Source organism: Chrysochloris asiatica, unplaced genomic scaffold, assembly GCF_000296735.1.
Source record: "Chrysochloris asiatica unplaced genomic scaffold, ChrAsi1.0 scaffold00013, whole genome shotgun sequence".
NCBI lineage: Eukaryota > Metazoa > Chordata > Mammalia > Afrosoricida > Chrysochloridae > Chrysochloris > Chrysochloris asiatica.
Window position 1 is genome coordinate 28328937 of NW_006408531.1, and position 17714 is coordinate 28346650.

Genomic DNA, 17714 nt, shown 5'->3' on the forward strand with positions numbered 1-17714 from the left:
TTTCACCATACTTATTCAATCTGTATGCCAAGTAAATAATCTGAGAAGCTGGACTATATGATGAAGCATGTGGTATCTAGATTGGAGAACTCATAAGTAGCTTATAATATGCAGATGATACAACCTTTCTTGCTGAAAGCGAAGAATACTTGAAGCAGTACAGATGAAGATCAAAGACTGAAACCTTCAGTATGGGTTACACCTCAACGTAAAGAAAACAAAATCCTCAAACTAGATTTATAAGCAACATCATGAAAAATGGAAAAAGATTGAAGTTGTCAAGAATTTCCTTTTTCTTGAGTCCACAATGAAAGCAGCAGTCAAGAAATCAAATAACATAGTGCACTGAGCAAATTTGCCACAAATGACATTTTTAAAGTGTTAAAAAATAAAGATGTCACTTTGAGAACTGAGATGTTCCTGCCGTAAACGATGATATTTCAATCTCCTTATTTGCTTGTGAAAACTGGACAATGAATTAGGAAGACCAAAGAAGAATTGATCCCTTGGATTATGGTGTTGTTGAAGAATATTGAATATATCATGAACTACTAAAAGAACAGACAAATCTGTCTTGGAAGAAATACAGCCAGAATGTTCCTTCGAAGCAAGAATGGAAAGACTGTTCACATACTTTGGCTATGCTATAAGGAGGGACCAGTCTCTGGAAAATGACTTACTGCTTAGTAAAGGCTCAGAGAAAAAGGGGAAGATCCCCATTAATATGGATTGATACAGTGGCTACAACAATGGGCTCAAACCTAGCAGTGCAGGACCGGGCATTGTTCAGTTATGTTGTGCATAGAGTCACTATGAGTTGAAACTGACCTGATCTTACCTAACAACAATAGCACCTACTCCTTGAATCAAGGCAATTCATTGGTGGGAAAGTAAGTTCCCATCTGGTCCTAAATATTTTGTTCTGGTTTGAGTCTCAAAGCTGTCTTTCTTGAATTCCTAGTAATAATAAATTTACCATGGATTTATAGAGAGAGAAAGGAAACTTCTAACAGAGTTTCATTTTGAGTGTGATGGGGAATCACAGAGTTTCATTTTGAGTGTGGTGGGGATCTGACCTGAGAGGAATCCCTGTCAGAGGGAAGAGGAAGTAGGAATCCTTTTGGAACTGGAGACAAGATAGTGGGAGACTAGGACAAAGAAATAGGCTTCAATATCCTCCTGATAGTTGATCATGCATTGCATAATTGTTACTTATTATTATGGATGTCTAGGGACTGTGTACAATACCCATGTTGTTGTTATTTTTGTTAAGTGCAGATGAGTCATTTCCAATGCATAGTGACCCTGTATAGGGTTTCTGAGGAGAGGCTTGTTGTTGTTGTTGTTAAGTGCCTTCGAGTCGGTTCCGACCCATAGCGACCCTGTACAGGGTTTCCGAGGGTGTAAATCCTTACGGGAGTAGAAAGCCTCATCTTTCTCCCGTGGAGTGGCTGGTAGTTTCGACCTGCTGACCTTAAGGTTCGAAGCCCTATTCTTAGTGAGCTTGAATCACCAACCTTGCAGTCCAGTGCATTAACCCACATTGCCATACCAGAACTCCAAAATATCCATAAGGTCTTATAATCTAAGATCAGAAGGTGAATTAAAATGTATACATGAGCTGGTATGACTTAGTACAGTTGTTGAAGGGCAGGTCTTGTTGAGGAACAACAACAAAAAATTACAAAACCACCACTGGACCAATAAACAACATTCTTATCAATGGAGAAAAAATTAAAGTTGTCAAGGACTTCATTCTTCTTGGATCAACTATCAACACTCAAGGAAGCAGCAGTCAAGAAATCAAATGATGTATTGCATTAGGCAGCATAAGACCTTTTTAAATCAGCAGCATAAGACCTTTTTAAAGTGTTGAAGAGCAAAGACGTCAGCTTGAGGACTAAGGTGTGCCTGGCCCAAGCCATGGTATTTTCAATAACCTCATATGCATGCAAAAGCTGGACAGTGAATAAGGAAGACTGTAGAAGAATTGATGCTTTTGAGTTATGGTATTGGAGGAGAATATTGAAAGTGCCATGGACTATGTGAGAAGTGCAGCCGGAGTGTTCCTTGGAGGTCAAGATGGCCAAACTTTGTCTCTCATACTTTGGACATATTATCAGGAGGGACCAGTCATTGGAGAAGTATATAATGTTTGGTAAGGTGGAGGGTCAGAGAAAAAGAGGAAGACCCCCAATGAGATGGATTGGCCAAGTGACAGCATCAATGGGCTCAAGCATGGCAACGATAATGAGGTTGGCCCAGGATCGAGCAGTGTTTCGTTCTGCTGTACAAAAGGTCGCTCTAAGTTGGTACCGACTCAATGGCACCTAGTAACAACAACATTGTCATTCACTCCGTTTAGACTCAGGTGACTCTATTTGTTACAGAGTAGAACTCAGCTCTATAGGGTTTTCTTGGTTATAATCTTTATTGTGTGACGCTGCAAGATAATGCGTCAGACCAAAAGGTCAGGTTGAACTGCAAGGGGATTGCTATAGATCAGACCCGAGTCGACAGCACTTCACAACAACAATAATCTTTATTGAGTGCCATCACATTAAAACTGGGTAGGTTTGTGCCACCAACTTTTTCATTAGTTGCTGTTGTTGTTAAGTGTCATCCAGTGGATTCTAATCCATAACGGCCCTGTATAGGGTTTCTGAGGAGCGACTAGTGAGCTTGAACCACCGACCTTGTGGTTCAAACTGATTTTGCAGTTCAGAGCATTAACCCACAGTGCCTGAGCACAAACCTACTTATGGTGGTGGACAATTTATACAACATATAGCTAAAAAGTGATCAAAGGAGGTTTCTTTGTGCTGTAGGCCCTGGCATGGCATTATTTAGTAGTCGTGGCTGTTCCGCAAGTAGTTCTGTCTCTCTGCTTTATGGACACATGTGAGATTGCATTTCCCTGACTTTTTTTTTTTTTTTTTTTAAGGGATAGCCATGTTGAACTTGACAGAAATAAGAGTAGAAATGACAGGAGTCATTGAGGTAAAAGCTTTTAGAGCAGAATGAAGTCAATTATGTCAAGGAAAAAAATCTTTGAAAATTTGAGTGTTAAGCCAGATGTTGAAATGAGTAAAGTATTTGTCCAAAGGAGATAGAGGATAAAAACAGTTTAGGTGTTGAAGATATTACTGTTCAAGGGAAAAGGCTTAGAAGAATTCTTCCTCTCCATTTTGGGACAAATAAAATGTGCTGTGGGATAAAGTGCTGACCCACAAGGTCAGTGGTTCAAACTCACCAGCCACTCCTTGGAAACCACAGGATTGCTGTGAGTCAGAGCTGACTCAGTGACAGTTAACAACAACAACGACAACTCCCATCATGCCCTATTATCCTTCCGGATGTTTTAGATTCACATTCAGTATAATTCTAAGAGTTTATGTTCCAGGCACTGTGCAAAGTAATATGGCATGTAGTCATATTCATTTCCTAATAATTCTTCCATCTCAGTTGGCAGATTACCCAACCTTCATCATGCTGTGTATCTTAACTCACTAAGAGACTCTCAAATTAAATAACAAAGGAACGAGAAAGAGTAAAACAGAGCAATTGTGCCTAAACCATTGCTGTGAAGTCAATTCCAGCTCAAAGTGACCCTACAGGACAGAGTAAATGACCCTAAAGGACATAGCAGAATTGCTCCCATAGGATTTCAAGGCTGTACATTTTTACGGAGGCAGATTGCCATATCTCTCTTCCACAAAGTAGATTCAAACCACTGATCTTTAGGTTCGCAGTCAATAGCTTAACCACTGGGTCACCAGTGCAAGCTCTGTCTCATTCCTGAAGATATTCAGTTTAATAGGTCTTGTTGTTCATATGTCATCCATACCAGATATTTGTTGGAAATGTAGACTCTGAGACCCCAGACCTGCTGAATAACAATCTACTAAATCACCCTAACATGTGACCTTGAGATTTGTGTGCACATTAAATTTGAGACGCTGTTTCACAATATAAACATCTGAGTGAACTTTTAAAATTACTGATGAATGCTCTCTGTTTTAACACAAATCAAAATATCTGGTGCTTGGGGCATCTGTAGTATTTAAACACTTCCCAGATAAGTCCAGTATCCCACCAGGATGGAGACACACTAATATTCTCTTTCCTAAACATACCTCAAGACAAGAATCACCTGGAGCTGTTGTTTACAAATTAGATTCCAGGGTCTAGGTTTTTGGACCTAAGGAATCAGGAATTTCCCAGGGAAAAACCTGTTAATCTGAATGTTTCACAAGCACCCCAGGTGAAGATTATCAACAGGAAAGTGGGGAAATACTGATAATCCTATAATGTTCTGTTCCTTTCTTCTGGTGACTTTGTGGGATCTCATTGCTGCCTCAATCCCCATATAGCCTTCTTCTAGGTAACAAGAGGCAGTGAACTCACAAAGCAGTGAGCCAAACACAGAAGAACGAATGAGATATAGGTCCCAAACATCTGATACGGTAGGACTGAAATCAGACTACATTCCTGTATCTTTATCTCACATAGAATGATTCTCAACTCACGAAATCTCTTTGTTTGAGAAAGGTCTGGTTCTGGAAGAGTACATTTCATAGAACAGAATCCATTTTTAGGGGAGGAGAGAGAGCAAATCAAAATGGTCTTTTGAATTAAGAGTCTTACGGATCTACATGAAGGGAAGGAGGAGGTATCTCTCAGCTGACTTGGAAGCTGTCTCTTAGATTCCTTTCACTTTTATGTGATACCCAGACTAAGCAATACTGATTTTAAGTATATGCAGCCTTTCAGTCCAGGAGTGGAGGAACCTGGGACCATCAAGGGAGAAGAGCGGGAGCGGAGTGGGATCTTATTGAGAGGAAAGCGATGCCAGAGATGGAGGCAGAGATGGTGACATGACGTGGAAAGATGGAGTGGCTGGGGACTCTATTCAGGAGGGAGAAGAGTGGTGTGCTGGAAACCAGGGAGAAGGCTTACAGGGTATGCCTTTTGGGTGTTTGAATGATTGTATATTATTGAATGTTTTGGTGTACACCCCAAACAAAACAAAACAAAACAAAACACCCAGAGGTACTAGAAGCAAATACTGTTGAGTGATGATGCACGGAGGGGATTGTAATTATTGCAATGAAATGAAATACAATAGGATGAGTGTAAAGCTGACACTCTCCCATGTAAACTATCACTCAATTCACAATAAAAACTTTAAAAAAAACAACCCATAAAACAATATGCAGCCTTTTCCTTTGAACGATAATATCTTCAACACCTAAACTGTCTTTAACCTATATCTCCTTCAGATGTATGCTCTACTCATTTCAACATCTGGCTTAACATTCAAAATTTCAAAGACTGTTTCCTTGAGAGAATTGACTTCAATGCAGAATGTATCACAAAGGGCAGCAACATTTCTAATGCAAGTATGGACTACAGTTATTGCCTCTCTTCAATATAGCTGCTGACGATCTAGAACGCCAGAGTGATTGTTGATTGTCTTCCAAGACTGTTCTTTTCAAGACTTGAATTGATCTATAGAATCATGTATATATTTATGTGTTTTATTTTATAGTAGGAAAAATACCCTTTATTTTAAACATCTTTATACTCTGGTAGCATAGTGGTTACGAATCGGGCTGCGAACCTTAAGGTCAGCGGTTCGAAACTACCAGCCGCTCCGCGGGAGAAAGATGAGGCTTTCTACTCCCGTAAAGATTTACACCCTCGGAAACCCTGTACAGGGTCGCTATGGGTCGGAACCGACTCGACGGCACTTAACAACAACAACATACTCACTTCAGAGTTCTGATATGGCAATATAGAGTAAGCACTGGACCACAAGGTTGGTTTGAACTGCAAGGTTGGCAGTTCAAACCTATCAGCCACTCCTCAGAAACCCTGTACTGGGTTGCTATGAGTTGGAACTAACTCACTGGCTCTTAGTAATAACATACTCACATCAGAAGAAAGATAAGACTTTCTGTTCATGTAAATATTTACCCAGCATTTCAAACAAGAGTCTCAGAAAGCCTACCCAAGATTTGATTCTACTCAATGGCACCTAACAACAGCAACAACAATATATCTACATGTGTGGAGTGCTTTGTTTGGTACTGCAGAAATAAAATAACAGAGTTTAAAGCCCCAACCTTGAATGGACTTAAACTGTATTTGGGAGATCAGGACTTTAATGGATGAAGAAATGAACAATAGAGCAGAGCAGGTATGCTCATTAAGAACCAAAGGAGAGATTCCAGTTCAGCTTCTGACAAGTTCAAAGCGCTGTCCTTGTTCATGAGTATTGTGCTGTAGGGTCTTCCTCAAAAAGGTGACTGTGTGAAGAGGAAGTCTAATTATTTTCTATTTCATCATTAACTCTCACAGCATAACTTTAGCACTTATTAAACTCCTCTTTAGCGGTTATGAATCGGGATGCTAACCTCACGGATGGCAGTTCGAAACTACCAGCTGTTCCGCAGGAGAAATCTGAGGCTCTCTGCTCATGTAAAGATTTGCAGCCTCAGAAACCCTGTACAGGGTCGCTATGAGTCAGAACTGACTCCACGGTACATAACAACAACAACAATATTAGTTAAAGAGTCCTGGTATGATGCTGTAAGTTAAGAACTCAATTACAGTTTTGGTTTGAATGGCAGTTCAAATCCACCAGCTGCTATAAGTTGGAACCTACTTAACAACTTAATACTTAACAACAACAGTATTAGTTAGGGGTCCTGGTGTGGCATTGTAGGATAAGCACTGAACTGCTAAACACAAGGTTGGTAATTCAAGCCCACCAACTGCTCCTTGGAAATCCTGCACAGGATCACTATAAGTTGGAACTGATTCAACAACACATATAATAACAACAACAATATTAGTTAAAGGGTGGTGTTGGCATGACGTGGAGTCAGTTCTGACTCATCGCAACCCTGCATAAGGTTTCTGAGGCTGTAAATCCTTACAGGAGCAGAAAGTCTCATCTTTCTCCTGTGGATCGGCTGGTAGTTTTGAAATTAGCAATGAGATGAGCAGCCTGATTCATAACTCCTTTTAATATTAGCCCACCCACTGCTCCTCCAAAACCCTACTGTAACAATCAATAGTAATATTAGTTAAGTTAAATGCAAATGCCATGTGGGGGCTGGGGATTGGGGTGGACAACCTTGTTTCCTGGGTTTCCCCTGATGGAAAACTTCAAGGTACTCCAGAGACACAATGTATAGAGTTACCCTGTTTGTCCAGAGAAATTACAAGACTCTAAAATAATTAGCCTTTGTAATATGCCCCCAAACTGGACATTTGACAGATAACTATTGTCCTGACTTCTCATTCTAGCAAGGGGTTGTGATTTCCCAACAAAGGCAGAGGAGTTGCAAAACAGCAGGACTTTGCTACAGTGGGTAATTAATGAGGTGCTAAAAGTGCCAAAGCAGAGGCTCCCAGACACAGTGTGTGACTCCAAGGGAAAAGACTGTACCCAGCATTTCAAACAAGAGTGTGACTTAAATAAACAGAAAGTCAAGTGAGTCTAGTCTGTGGAATGGGAAATGGCCTATTGACAAGAGAAGCCATCACACAACTGTGTAATACAATATCATAAGGATTAGTCACTACATTTTGCAATTTGTGAAAAATCGGAGGTTTTTTTCTCAATCCTTCAGAAGGCGAGCAATTATCTGCTTTGCAGTATTCAAGGAAATCAAAACAAATGCTTAGTGCAAGGTAGTGTTAGAATAAACAGCCTAGCTGCTACAGGTTCCCACCAGCATGGCTGTTCTCTGCTCTTTGAATATATCTTAATCAATCAAGTTAATTATTGATATTAGTGGACATGCCAAAGTACTTTACTAATCAACTAATAGCTGGGGATCCAAAACCAAAGGACAGCCCCCTTTCAGGAGGAGAATTGCTAAGAGTAAAGGGCATTTATAACAAGTCATTTTAGACAATTAGAGCTGCCTAAAATGGAATGTGTTTTCCCGTGTACACTTCCTGTAGATGAGTGTTAGCGTATCTCTCAAATTAAGAGTTTAGGTTTTCTTTTACGCTGCATAATAGCTTGGCTCCTACCTATAAGTATCACATACCTTTTAAAAATCATCAGTATGAGACCAAATGATCTACACTTACTCTAAAGCAAAGATGAAAGGGTAAGGGGACAGGAAAACCAGATTACAGGAAAGGAAACATCCAGAATGGAATTAACAAGAATGCTGGCACACTGTGAATAATGCAACCAGTGTCCCTGAACAATGTGAATGGTGTTGTTCAGTGCTGTTCAGTCAGTTCGGACTCATACTGACCCTGTATAGGGCTTCTGAGGAGTGGCTGGTAGGTTTGAACTGATGACCTTGCAGTTAGCAGTCCAGCACTTATCCATGGAGTCCTGGTGTGGCAGTGTAGAATAAGCACTGGACTGCTAACTGCAAAGTAGGCAGTTCAAACCCACCAGTCTATACAGGGTCGCTATGAGTCGGACCCAACTCAGTGGCACACAACCACCACCACCATTCTCTTACATTCAGATAGACTTTTTATAGGTCCCCTGCTAGAATGCAGAAGGACATAAAAGAATAAAAGATCTGATGTAATTTGGTTATCCTAACATGGGTATTATTCCCATGAGGAAGTTCAGAAAGAATTCTTTTGTAATAGATGTATGGCACAAACTGCTTTAGTGACCTTGAGAAAATTTATGGTGGTTGAATAAGTCTACCTGAGATTGAAAATGCAAACCATGTGTAACAAATCTTTTACAAGCATTCAAATGTTCATATTGTAGGAGAATTAAGCAATTTTCTCATTTTGCATTCTTTTCCTTTTTATATATAGGTGTATCTTATCATAAAAGAATGTGTAACCTTTAAGCATTCACATATGAATATGCATTCATTGTATATGTGCAAAGCTGAATCTTATTGAATCTGATTATTAAACTTTAAATTGTAGATTTCATGATAGGTTTATTTGAATTGATAGCATTTGTTTAACACTAGCTCGTTAAAAAACATTACCTGCATCCTACTAAAACTATTATTGTGAATTTGAAATTTTAATCACAGAGCCAGTATATAATGAGTTTACTCCAGAGATCTTTGGCCTTGTCACAAACAGGCAAATGAGTTACTAGATATAAACCTGTAGTGTGTTTACTCAATGGAATATTTCAGCTCTATCCATTAAGAAAGAATAATCTTTTTCCTTAATTGTAAGAAAACTTGTAGATGTTTTCTGTGTAGGGAGATAATTTTGTAGGATGAACTTTGTATGTTTAAAGTATGTATGAAAATAATTCACTGGATTTTAAGTCTTTTCCTCCCAGATACTCTAGAGGGAGTCAAATCTAAGAAAGTTATGTTTAATGCATTTCCACTGCTGTTTTTTTTTTTTTTTTTTCTTTTCTTGGTGACAGTCTGTTTTGACTCTCTTAATAAGGACCCAGACCAAGAGTTGGTTAAAGGCTGAGGCTAATGAGGCTAAGTGGAGACTGACTCCTTGGGTGAACCAATTAACATCTAACAGAGAAAATACCCACTCTCTAGGTCTCAGACTTCTTGGGCCAGCCTGTGAACCAGTACATATTTTGGCATGAATGCAGAAAGAGTAAGTGGTATGGTGTAGCGTTAGAGAGTATTTATGTACCAGGGAAAATCCTTCCTCTCGGACTGGGATAATAAACTCCATTATGGGTCCCAGGGCTGCCATTAATTAGCTGTGTCAGCTTGGAAACACCACTTAACCTCTTTGAAGTTTAATTTTTCAATTTTGTTAAAATAGAGGGTTGAGCTCGAAAGTCCCAGGTCTAAATTTTATGCTATTATTCCTACAGAAGTTATCTTATGTATAAAAGTATGCCTTAGAAAAACCTGAGTATGATCTAGTAGCTAGAAGGAAAAAAAATCTGTATTTTGTTCTTATTAAATGTGTACAAGCCCTAAATACACACAACTTGGATTCTGAGGTCTTCCTCAAACACCTCTTGCACTTTTTTCACTGCAGTTCTTTTTTTCCTTCACATGGAATTTTTACAGCTTTCATCTCAAATGGCAGAAATTCTACCCATTCTTTAAGGCCCAACTCAACTGGTATGTACTCCCTGAAAAAAAAAAAAAAGTATAGGAATAATTTCTTCTCCCTCTTATCTCTCCCAGGATTTTGCTTTTATTTTTCTTTTGGAACTATTACTTTCTACCTTGCATTACTACTTTTTTTCTTGGATATATTTTATTTTTCAACAAATCTTCAAGCTCCTTGAAAGTAGGGACCAAGTCGTCTAAACCTGATGTTTATCATCCTAATCATTATGACTTACTCATCGTAGATGCTCTACAAAATCTTTCTGACTGAATATGTAGAATAATGCTGTTCAAAAGCAAGATAAAACAAAAACCAAACTTAGTTTTTTAATGTTTATTTAAGTGGTACTAGAGTCTTTCTATTAAAAACTGGAGACACTTTACTTCTGTTGTGTATCGAGTCGGTTCCGACTCATAGTGACTCTGCATAGGGTTTCAAGAGCTGCTGGTGGGTTTGAACTGCTGACACTGCAATTAGCAGTCCATTGCTTATCCTACAGCCCTAGGAATTTACTATCTTGGTTTGTGCACTAGTTTAAAAGGCCTAAGAATTGATGAAGAATGTCTTGACATTATATTAATTAACTTTGCTGTAGAATTGACTTTGATTAATGGAGGGCTGGAAAATCATAGGTCGATTTAATTGTTTTAAGGAGTTTAAATCTCATCCTTTTCTGAGTTCATTTGGTATAAAACAGTATTAATAATTGAATTGCTAGGTAGCAGGAATTTTGTTATAATTTATAGTGTTAGAAAATAATGTTTTCATTGTGAAAGAGTGGGAAAGAAAGAGCTACTGCTCAATCTTTCTAATTACTGAAGTAAGGTATAGGAAGGAGAGGAGGGGACACCTTTTTGATAAGTGATTTTTGGAAAGTTCAATTAAACTCAGCACAATCATAGAAATGAAATTATTCATTGAAGGGATATTGCTTTTACTATCAACTTCTTTGGACTAATAATTTACTGGGACAAAGCTGGATACAGACAGTTTCATTACAATGGACTCAGTGCATTTATTTAGCTATCTCAATTTAAAAATGATTTTTTTGCATTTAGAATTTCATTTACATCCTAGTTCAGTTTTTCAGGGCATGTGAGATGAGAATCACTTTTGAAGATTTTATAGTTTATTGTTGGTCCTGTTTAATGGGAAACCATTAAGCTTTCCCTTCCTTCCTTCTTGCTCCCTTCCTATCTTCCTCAGAACAGTGTTAAGACTTAAGTACATTTGTTGTAGGACAAGAGAAGGAAGTGCTATTTCTGCCTGGGGTAGCTGGAGACATGATAATACTTTAGTTGAGTTTTAGCATTGGCTATTTAGGGTTTCTACTCCCGTAAAGATTTACACCCTTGGAAATCCTGTACGGGGTCACTATGGGTCAGAACCGACTCGACGGCACTTAACAACAATTTAGGGTGGGAGAAGAGGTGACACATTCCAAGGTAAGAGAACTATGCCAGTTGCCTCCAGTCTATTCTGACTCATGTCAGAATATAACTGTGCTCTATAGGATTTTCAATGAGTAATATTTTCAAAAGTAGATCACCAAATCTTTTTTCTGAGTGTCTTTAGATGGACTTGAACTTCCAACTTTTCAGTAGTCAAGCAGGTTAAACTGTGTTCACCACTCAGGGACTCTAAGTTAATCCATGTGGCTGAAGCAATGAGTGGTTGGAGAAGGTTTGAGAAACATGGCTGAAACTTATGCAAGGGCTGGAACATGCCAACTGCTTCCAATTATCAGATACAAAAAAATAACACTGAATATATTTTATGATTTTCTAATGACAATTCTGAATTGTCAAATTCCTGGCTCAAAGAAATATGAATACTTTAAAGGTTTTTAATACTTTTTGCATTATCATTATCCTTAATGAATTGATTTATTTCTGCACCAGCTGTACATAAATTTCATCCTACAGTCATCAAATATTTTGGAAATTTTTTTGGTTGCAAAAGATTTCACGCTATTTTCATTTGCATTTCTTTGATTACTAGTTAGGTTGAACATTTTTCCTATCTTTATTTAATTTCTACTTTTTTTTTTGCTTGTGATTTACTTTTGCAGTCATTTGCTCATTTTCACATTGAAAAGTTAACCCTTTGAGAATTCTTTATATGTTAAGAGTGTTAGACCCTTATTATTCTATTAGCTGTAAATATTTCCTCCATTTCATCACTTATCTTTTAACTCTGTAGATTTTTATCACATACATTTTGAATATCTATGTAATCAAATATATCAATTAAATTTGTGGATCTTTCCCCTTAATGCTTAAAAGATCCTTACCCACCTTATCCTAAGATAAGTATTTGCCAAGATTTACTATTATTTCAGCTGCTTCATTGTTAACATTTAACCCTTAAATTTCTAGTGTAATTTTTTGGTGTATGATATGAGTAGAAAGCAAACTAATTTTTATTTTTAGCAAATAATTAGCAAGTTGTTCAGCACTAATTATCGATTTGATATTTATTTTTGCACATATTAGCAGTGACACTTTTGTTACAAACTAAGTTCTAATACATTCTCAGGTCAGCTTTTAGCATTTATTTTTTATCCACCGATCTGTCTATTATCTCATCAGTAGAGTTAGGAAAAAAAAAAAAAATGCTATTAGGGCTTCAGTTCATACAGGCATTGGTTTATCCCAAAGAAAAAGTGTTTAAAAATATCTCTGTGATCAATGGATGGCTGCAGGCAGACAAGTTCCTTCAGTAATATACTATCTTAGTCTTGTTAAGTTTCCTTTAGAAAAAAAGTCTAATCAAAATAGTGACTTCTAAGGGGATCTGCTGGGCCAGTTAAATTCAAGGCAGATAGGTCAGCTCAAAATGTTATGGTGAGTGCATTTTTGAGACTCCATGGGGGTAATCATGATAGATTTCTTTTCAAAGGACACAGGAAGATCACTAGTCTTATTATAATGAAAACTGCAATAGGGAGATAAAGATCAGAAATGTGCAGAGGAATTTTTTCCCTATCATTCTGCAAGGATAGCAAGAACTTCCTACAAGAATTTTATAGAGAAACATAGTATATCTACCCTACAGCCTTGATCTTGGACCTTCAGATTTCTCTTTGTTCTCAAAACTCAAAGATCATTTCAGATGAATCCTGTTATTGTTGTTATTAAGTGCTGTTGAGTCAGTTCTAACTCATAGCAACCTTGTATAGACTTTTCAAGGAGCGCGAGGTTTGAACCGCCAACCTTGTGGTTCGCAGTCCAGTGCTCATTCCGCAGCACTGTACCAGGACTGCATGAATCCTAGAGGATGTTCAAATTGCAGTTTTGATGTGTTTTGAATAAAACAGCACAAGATTCTTTGGTGAAACATCAAAGAGATGGAAACACCTCCCTCAGAACAATATTGACCAAGATGGCGAATAGCTTCATATTTTGATATTTTTGTTTATTAAACATTTCAATGATTCTTTAGCAATAATTTTTTTGCCTGACCCTCATATAAATGTTGGTTTAATTATTTGTAGTTTTTAAACATTTGAAAATATTTCATTACACTATTGATCTGTCTCCACTCTTCAGTCAGTTTGTTGTACTGAGGTGACTTACCATTACTCTAATCTGGAAGCTATGGCAGTGATATTTCAAATACTACTAGGATTGCCCATGGTTGACAGTGTTCAGAAGAGCTTCCAGATTAAGAAATGACTTGTTGTAAAGTGCCATTGAATTGAATTTAACTCATAGCAACCCTGTATAGGGTTTTCCAAGGCTGTAAATCTTTGCTGGAGCAGAGTGCATCTTTCTTCTTTCTCCTGTTGAGAAGCTGGTGAGTCGAACCACCAATCTTGTGGTTCATAGTTCATTGCTTATCCTCTAAAGTCACCGCATTCCCACAAACAAACCAGAAGCAAGGAGTAGGTGGTCTGTTCTGAGGCATTAGCCATGGAAAACCTTATGAATAGCAGTAGAACATTGCCTAATATACTGATAGAAAATGAGTTCCTCAAAATGTGATTGGGGAAGAGCGGCCTCTCAAAAAAGAGTTGGCTTTAATGACATAGATGGAGAAAAGCTTTCAGGACCTTCATTTGTTGATGAAGCATATGACTCCAAATGAGAAGAAACAGCTGTAAACATCCACTGACAACTGGAATATGGAATGTACAAAGTGTATCTAGGAAAATTAGAACTTATAAAAAATGCATAGGAACATGTAAAGATTGTTTTTCTAGGCATTAGTGAACTAAAATGGACTGGTATTGATCACTTTGAATTGGAAAATCACATGGTTTACTATCTGGAAATGACAAATTAAAGAAGAATGGAATCACATTCATCATCACAAAGAACATGTAAAGATCTGTCTTCAAGTGTCATGTTCAATTTTCATAGGATAATATCTACACCCTTGAATACCAGGAAGACTAGTTAATACAACTATTATTTAAATTTATGCATCCATTACCAAAGTCAATGATGAAGAAACTGAAGAATTCTACCAACTTCTGTGGAGTCCTGGTATGGCTCTATTGGATAAGCACTGGACTGCTAAACACAATGTAGGTGGTTCGAACCTACAAGTTGCTTGTACAAAACCCTATATAGGATGACTATGAGTTGGAACCAACTCAATGACACTTAATAACAACAACAACAGCAACCAACTTCTTCAGTCTTAATTGATGAAATGTGCAATCAAGATGCATTGATAATTACTAGTGATTGCAATGCTAAAGTTGGAAACAAAGAGAAAGGATTGGTGATTGGAAATTATGGTCTGGGTTATAGATATGATGTGTGAGATTGCATGGAAGAATTTACAAAACCAATGGCTTATTCCTTGAAAATGCCTTTTTCAACAACATAATCAGAAACTATATACTTGGAAGAAGTTTAAGCTGTATTGAAGACATTTGTGGGGGGGGGAGAAAGGCCCCCAGAATGGAGATAATACAAATAGAAATGTTTCAACAAAGTGATGCAGTTCTGTAAGAGCTCATTCATCTATGAGAAGAAATTTGCAAGACAGCTACCTGGCCTACAAATAAGAGATCAATATTTTGTGTCCATTCCAAAGAAAGGGGACCAAACTGAATGTGGAAGTACTTTTGCAATATCAATATCACATGCAAGTAAAATTTTGCTAAAGATAATTCTAAAATGATTACAACAGTATATCATCAAGGAGCTGTCAGAGATCCAAGCCAGATTCAGAAGAGGATGTGGAACTAGGGATGTCATTACAGATGTCAGATGGATCTTGGCTGAAAGCAGAGAAGACTAGAAAGATGTTTACTCAAGTTTTATTGACCATGCAAAGACATTTGACTGTATGGATCATAATAAACTATGGATAACATTGCAACCACCACTTGTCTGTCAATTTGCTATCCTGTTGTGGCTTGCGTGTTGCTGTGATTCTGGAAGCTATGCCACCAGTATTTTAAATGCCAGCAGCATCACTCATGGTGGACAGGTTTCAGATGAGCTTCCAGACTAAGACAGACTAGGAAGAAGGAGAGACTGACTATTTCTGAATAGTTAGTCACTGAAAACCTTATTAAGAGAACACTGTCAGATAGTACCAGAATGTTGAATCTTAAAACACGATGAAGAGCACCAGAAAATTGTCAGCTATAGTGCTGTCAAATGATTCCCTCAGGTTGGAAGGCACTCAAAATAGCACTGGGGAACTGAACACAATGAAGTGAATAGAGTAAAACTTTTGGAACCTTCATTTGCTGAGGGACACAACTCAATATGAAGAGAAACATCTGTAAACATCCATTAATAATTGGAACATGGAATGTACCAAGTACGAATCTAGGAAAATTGGAATTTGTCAGAAATGAAATGGGGGAGGCGGGGCTTGATGGCTGCTAGGGTGGAGGTGCAGTGAAGTTTGCCGTCAGCAATACCACAGAATACCAGGCAAAGCAGATTCAGAGCAGAGTTCCCAAACTCGGAACCACATAGATAGGAATATTTAAAAGGTTTGAAGGCTTATAGCTAGTGGAACTTGTAGAAAAAGTAAGAAATTGCGTACTTTTGAATCTGCCGGGCTCGGCACCTGGAGCCGACAACTTGGGCGAGACCAAATGACAAGACCAAGCAGGGCAGCAGACACACCCTGGAAAAACGCCGTGGGAACCTCGGAGCAAAGGTGGACAATACACTTTGTCGGTTTTCCTTTGTTCTGATTTTCTTTTTTTTTGTTTTCTGTTCATTGCCCCCCTCCCACTGTTTGCGCACCTCCATTCTGGTGACTAGACGGGGAGCCTGAGTGAGTGGACACCCCCCCACCTGCACCACTGGTGGGTTCTTCTGCCCTGCATGCGGACAGATACTCAGCCCAAGAGCAGTAGCCTTAACAGCACTGGATATTTTCATGTATCTTTTCTTTATGCCAAGGAGCCTTGGTAGTGCAGTGGATTAAGCATTGGACTGCTAACCAAAGTCAGTTCACATTTATAAGTTGGTTGGTGGGAGGAAGATGAGGCAGTCTACTTCTTTAGACATGTACAGTCTCTGAAGCCCTGTAGAGCAGTTCTACTCTGCTTTACAGGGTCACTATGAGTGGCCTACTCATCCTGCCACTGAGAATCCACTCCATGGCCCTGGGTGTTGGTTTTACATAATGTCAAGCTCATGTGTGAAAAATACCATTTCGCTGTTATAATTTGTATTTCCTTAATTAAGGAGAATAAATTGCTGTCCATATTACTAACTAATGTACTATTTTCTCTAAAAGTAACTTTAAAAAAAAATCAATTCCTGGTAGTACCTTTTGGAACCATATTTAAGATGAAATATATTAAACCATTTTATTTTTTTATACTCTTCCTACTCCAAGTGGAGAGTCAGAGAAAAAGAGGAAGACCCCCCAACGAAATGAATTGGCTAAGTGGCAGCATAGATGGACTCAAGCGTGTCAACAGTAGTGAGGTTGGCCCAGCATCGGGCAGTGTTTCGTTCTGCTGTTAATAAGGTTGCTATGGGTCGGTACCGACTCGATGACACCTAACAACAACAACTGCACAGTACTGATGTTTTAAAAAAAAGATTTTGGGTTTATGCAAGATTATTATTATTAGCAAATTGTTACTTTTTTCTTGTATTTTCTCATTCATTTTTATTGTTATCAATCCATATTTCAACCTGATTGTATACTTAATAAGGTTCAGAAGTAATTATCCTTTTTTATGTTGTTGTTGTTATGTGTTGTTGAGTCAGTTCCAGCGACCTCATGCATACTAGAATGACATGCTGCCAGGTCCTGTGTCAAACTCACGATCCTTACTTGAGCCCCTAGATGCTGCCATTGTGCCAATCCATCTCATTGGGGGTCTTCCTCTTTTTCAATGATGCTCCACTTTACCAAACACGATATCCTTCTCCAATGACTGGTCCCTCCTAACAATGTGTCTGAAGTATGAGAGACAAAGTCCGACTATCCTGGCTTCTACAGTGCATTCTGGTTGCACTTCTTCCAACACAGATTTGTTTGTTCTTTTGGCAGTCCATGGTACTTTTAATATTCTCCTCCAACACCATGACTTAAATGCATCAGTTCTTCTACCATTTCCCTTATTTAGGATTACCCATGCTGAAGTTCCTAATTTTAACTAATTTCTCAGTTGCCAGAAACTTTTTTTATATCAACCTTCTTTATTTTATTAATGA

The 17714-nt window shown here is 38.2% G+C and overlaps 1 pseudogene; it reads left to right on the forward strand.

The window, feature by feature from the left end:
* LOC102812720 overlaps positions 1–17714 on the forward strand; it is a 74615-nt pseudogene that overhangs the window by 18310 nt on the left and 38591 nt on the right.